Source organism: Cupressus sempervirens, chromosome 4 (genome assembly GCF_028749045.1).
Source record: "Cupressus sempervirens isolate cs-2001-9-10 chromosome 4, ASM2874904v1, whole genome shotgun sequence".
Taxonomy (NCBI): domain Eukaryota; kingdom Viridiplantae; phylum Streptophyta; class Pinopsida; order Cupressales; family Cupressaceae; genus Cupressus; species Cupressus sempervirens.
Window position 1 is genome coordinate 909,698,070 of NC_143121.1, and position 6,000 is coordinate 909,704,069.

Genomic DNA, 6,000 nt, shown 5'->3' on the forward strand with positions numbered 1-6,000 from the left:
ACATAGCAGAGTGTTTCTTGGATGACTGGTCCAACCTTGATTGGCAGCAAGATAGTTCCTTCTGTGGTTCTTTCCAAGTTGTCATAAGCTTTGATGGTGATAACCTCACTGATGATATCTGCCTCAGTATACCCAGCTTGTTTTATGAATTTTAGGGTACAAATATTCAAGGCTGATCCATTATGTATCATTACTCTTTTTACGGTGAAGTTGGATACCATGATGGCTATGCGGAGCGGAAGGGTATGATCTGGCTCGACCATGGGTATGTCAGTGGGTTTGAAAGATAAAGCACATGAGGATGAAAGGTGTCCAACAAGATTACGAAAATTAGTAGCATTGATATCTGAAGGGACACAGGATTCTATGAGAGCATTGCCAAGGATGCTTTTGTACACAACACTAGTATAGAGAAGGTCTAAAATGGAGATTTGGGCTGGCATGTTCCCAAGGTGTTCCAAGATATTGTACTGGCTTTTTGATGGAGCTGATGGTGTTGGTGAAACTGGTGGGCCTGCGATGTTAAACTGCACTCTTTGAGTGGTGACTGCACACTCATTATGTGGTCCTTGAATATTGATAACATTGATAGAAGGCTCTTTCTCAGATATACAACCTATGAGGCTACCATAGTCTATATAGGATGAAGTGTGGTCATTGTTCTTCCCATGCTGTTGGTTTGGCTAGCAATTGTTGGTATTGTTGTTGTTGTTTTGGATAGGTGCTTTTCTATCATTTTGGTTGTTGTGAGGAGGAAAAGCATTTTGATATATTTGTAAGCCTGCATTGGGAGAGGTTTGGGCACCAATAGTGATTTCTTTCTGATCAATGAGGTCTTGCACATAATCTTTTAGTTTCATGCATCTGAGGGTAGTGTGACCTTTTACCTTATGAAATTTATAGTACTCATTGTCTTTGTACCATGCAGCTTTGGATTGGCTTGGGTCGATTTGCTGGGTAGGAGGAAATTTGATGAGGTTTTCCTTGACTAGTTTTTCAAAAATGACATCCAATGGCTCACCAAGGGGTGTATAATTTCTAGGTGCAGGTCAGAATCTGGGCTTTTGTCCTACAACTACATTGATGGCATTAGCTTGATTGCTAGATCCTTGGAAGTTGGGTCTTGGATTGTGGTTTTGATAGCTTTGGTTATTATGTTGTTGGTATTTGATAGCTTGCTGATTGTTTGGTTGATATGGTGGGTTGGACTAGTTTTGAGAAGGACCAACAATATTCACATGCCTTGTGTCAGTGACCCCATCTGTTGCAACATGCTTGTTTTTGTTCCAATACCTAGACTTGTCATTGGAATGTGATTGATTTTGGTTGGCCTCTTTGTAAATCTTGACCACACCATCTTTAATGAGTCCTTGCTCAAGGATCATTCCTTTTTCTTTGATATCTTTGTAGGTCTGCAAATAGTTCATGGTCATGTGGTGAGCCAAGCTAGGATGGGCATTATCAATAGACATTTTCACCAAATGGCACTCTGGCAAGGTGCAAGATATGCAGGTGGTAAGGATTTGCCATCTTTGTAGATATTCGGGAAGGCTTTCTCCACCTTTTTGCTTAGTGTGGACAAGATCAACTACTGATAGCTCTGTTTCAACAAGATGGGCATATTGGGCTACAAATGCCTTAGATAATTCCGCAAAGTTTTTAATTGTGCCATAGGGGATTCTATAAAACCATTAAAGAGCTGGTCCGGCCAAGCTTTTGGGAAAGAGAGGCAAGAGGAAGATGTCATCGTATGCCATTTCTTGGCAGTGCATGCAATTTTTTTTGATATGTGTGACAGGGTCTCCTTTTCCTCTAAATTTGTCAAATTTGGGTGTCTCAAAATGCTTGGGAAAGGGTGCCATGGTAATGGCTCTATCAAATGGGTAAGGACACACATTCTCAAATTTGAAGGTTTTTGGATCATTTCCCTCCTGGATGTTCTTCAAAGTTGTTTTCATGGCTTCCCATTCTGCATTAATTTGTGATGGCTGGGGTGCCCCCAATGTAGGAGTGCCTTGAGGTAGGTATGTGCTAGATGGGACAATGGAATATGGATGGCTTTGAGGTATGGGCTGGTAGGGATTGTACATGGCTTGGGCAACTGAATGGTGGATGATGGGTTGTTGAAGTGGAGGTGGCACATATTGCTGCATGTGTTGTGAGGCTTGCTATTGGTATGGGATTTGGGATTGGGATTAAGGGATGTAGGCTAGCTATGGGATAAATGGATTGCTTTGTGGAGGTAAGGTATAACATGGTTGTGAAGCTTGGGGAAAGGATTGGGGAGCTTGTGGAACTTGACTTTGGATTTGAGGAGTTTGACTAATATATGTGGATTGTGCCCCCATTTGGGAAGGTGTTTGCATGGCAAAAGAGGCAAAGTAATTGGTAGTTGGTGGTGGTGGATTTCCTCCTAGAAGTGGCATAGAAAAATAGTTGGTGATAGGAGGTAATGGATTAGTTGGTGGTGGAGGTGGTGGGAATTGAAAGCTTGGGAATGGAACTAATGGGGTTTGATAGCTTGGTGGTTGGATTTGAAAGCTTGGTAGAGTGGTGGTAGGAGCTTGGGTCACTTGAGAGCTCGACACAACATTGGTAGTAGCTTGTGGGGTTTGATAGCTTTGTGGAGTGAGGGTAGTAGCTTGTGGATTTGTGGCTGATGGCACTAAGCTCCAAGGACCTAGTGGAAATGATGGAATGGTGTTCTAAGCTTAGGTAAATAGGCTAGAGGTGATAAAAGGTTGATTAATTGGCCCCATGGGTGGCATCCTTGTTGTGTATTGCTGAGGTTGGCCAAAGATGCTAGTACTGATTTGAGAAATGGGTTGATTTGGAAGGCTGGGTTGGGGAGTAGCAGCAGCAGCAATAGTGAAGGGAGTGAATGATGAGGTGTTTTGGGCGAAGGGGGTTTGGGATGGAGTGGTATGGACCAATGGTGGAGTGGTGGTGACTGGATTGGCTTGCAGAAGGGAGATCTCAACTTGAGTGGAGGCTGGTATGTTTGGGTCTATTGGATCAAAAGGATTGGCTTGAGGCTCTTCTTTTGGCACATATTGAGGATAATTCAAATCATAAGAGCCTATGTGTGGTGGGAGTTGCTCAAACAATGGGTGAGATGGTTATAATAAGGGAGGAGGTCTTCCAAAGTTGAAGGCTTCGATGTTGTCCCTTCAAAAGTTAGCCATGATTGTTTCTTTGTTCTTGTCTATAATGGCATTCACCAATATTGCATTTCTTGGTTGGTTCATGAAAGCTTCAATGTCAGTAGGTGATGGTATAGTGTTTTCTGAACTGAAGGATGGTTGACTGCTCAAGGGGAGTGAAGCTATTTGATCCAAATGATAGGGTTCCATTGTCTCTTTCTTCTTGGCTAAGCGAGTCACGAGTGGCATGAAAATGTTCCTAGGGATGAAATGCAACAATGCTGATGGATGCAAAAGGAGAAGGCTTTTCTATGCAAATGATTTCCTAGGTTGAGACAAAGCTATATGACAAAACCTAAGGAGGATTGGGTTGGGGATTCTAACTTCAAAGATATGTTGCCAAATCATGAAAGGTCTGCTTTCCTATGTGCAAGCTTGGTGGTAATTGTGTCAACTTAAGGATAGACTGATGATCCTTTAGGAAGAACACGAGATTGACCACTTGTGGATCCCAACTTTTAGCTCAAGGTGATGAGAGATAACAAGTGACAAAGCTAGATTACCCTAGACAAAGCTTTGTCAAAGGGATAACATTGGTGAGATTGGTGGATTTGAAAGATGTTAGGAATGGCAAACTTTTAGCAAGGTGACAACAATTTTGAAGGCTTGGATGTGAAGTTTTTGGATTGTTGGCTAGATGGTTTGATTCTAAATGAGATGGATGAGCTAAAATGCTTAAGGGGATGACTAAAGATGGCTGGCTTACCTACAAGGATGACTCTAAAGTGGAGCTTATGCAAGAAGATGTGGAGAAACAAGGGGGTCTAATCATAGAAATCATGCCTAGTTGGTAAGGCATAAGCAGAGTTAACTCTTGGATGTTGGTTAAGTTGGATGGTACGATCTAACCAAGCATCTTAAAGGGCTTCGTCGACATCTTTATCCTCTACTTTGTGGAGTTTGGCAATTCGAGGGCTTGGTGTTCATTCCTTTCTCTTGGCTAAAAGTTCTTGGTATGCCTGAGATGGCTTGAGTTTAACTTTGTGAAACTTCTGTTTGGGTTTGGGTTGTTCTAACATGAATTATTGAATTTTCTTGGCTTTGAGAGATCTTAGTTGTTTTGCTTTAACTCATTCAACTTTTGGAACAAGCAGTGACTACGCTAAGTATGCCCTAAGCTAGGATTAACCAAGTTTGGCAAACATTCATTCAACAAGTAAAAGATCAAGCAATAGATAGGAACAACTAGATAGAAGTTTGTGATTCTCATAATGTGATACTTGCACCAAGGAGTGTGTATGTTTTACAAATGTTTCAATTAGTCACTCCAAACACATTAACATCCTAGATGGTTGTCTACAAGGCTGATAGTTGGTTTAGCTAGGGAGTCCTCGATATACCCAAGGTACGTGAGGCCCAAATCCGTAGATGAAACCAAAAAGATGTCACACAGCCGAGAGGAGCAGTAACCCACTTCTCCTCTTTCACTTCTCAAGGGTATAAAGTTCCTTGAGGCTTAGCCTGAGTGATAAAATCTTGATTCCAAGTGAAGTGTCTTTGGATTCACCTCCCGATCTTTATACTCCACCAAAACGTTGGAGTTGAGGTCATCCCAAGGGGTGATGAAATCCCCAAGCAAGCCTCCTAAAAAGAAAAACAAAGTTTTGGATCCTAATCTTATGCACCCAAGATGGCCTCAAAAGATGACAAGGGGAGAGAAGACTTGGATGACCTTGGGCTAAAAAGCATGCTTGTTCTTTTACCAACTGACTCTTATGTGTGTTGATCTAGACTTTGCAAGCACTCATGTTTAAGAGACAATGTTCAATTCCAACTTGAAGCGCTAGCAAAAGTAAAATTGATCGAAGAATACAAAAAAGAAAAAGAGTTAGGGTCAACAAGAATATAAACCCACGCACCTGGAGGCCCTCCACATCAAGTATCGATTGTTTTTTCTTTAAGGCATTCAAGATTGAGTGTGAGTTTGTTTTAAGCCCAAAACAAAAGTATGTGAAATTCGATTTCAAACGCACGCTCGGAGGCCCTCCAAGTCAAGAGTTGTTCAATTTTAAAATCCAAACTTGAAGTGTGATCGATTTAATCTAGATTTTTGGACATTGAAAAAATCTTATAAGTTTAAGACAAACCCTCAAAAAGAAAATTGAGTAGAATCTGATTATGGAACACTTAACACTTTCTTAGGTGGACCCATCCCCATAGATGGTGCTGAGATTGCAACCAATGGTTAAATTGATGGGTGATTAAAGAGGGTGAGTCCAATGAAGAAACTACTAAATTTGATTTTTGTTGATTTATTTTTAACTTAAAAAATTTCTTAAGTGTTCAAAAATTAACTTTTCCTAAGTTGCATGCAAAAGAGAGATTTGTTTGTCCTTTTTAATGCACCAAAAATTGAAGTGTGAGATATTGCAATGGTGAATTGATCCTTTGCATTCAAGATTAGATTTTTTGTTTTAATCATACATTCCAAGGAAAATTTTGATTTTTATCCATGGCATTCAAGAGTGTGTTTTGAGCAACATACATTCAAAGAAAAAATGTGTTTAAACATGCAAGGTCATTTCATGAAAAACCTAAAAAACATGATTAAGTTTGTTGCTCCAACCTATAATGAGACAAAAAAGAAAATTAATTAGTCACCCAAAATCTTCCAAAATGAAAGTTTAACTATGGAAAAAAAAATTAACTTTTTTTGTTCTTTTTCCTAGGCGTAAAAACACTTAGAAAAACCTCTACTCTATGGAACCACCAAAAATTAAAATTTGTTCTTTTTTTAAAATAAAAAGTGCAGGAACTGAGATGCTAAAATAGAAATGCAACAATAACAGGCAGAGAC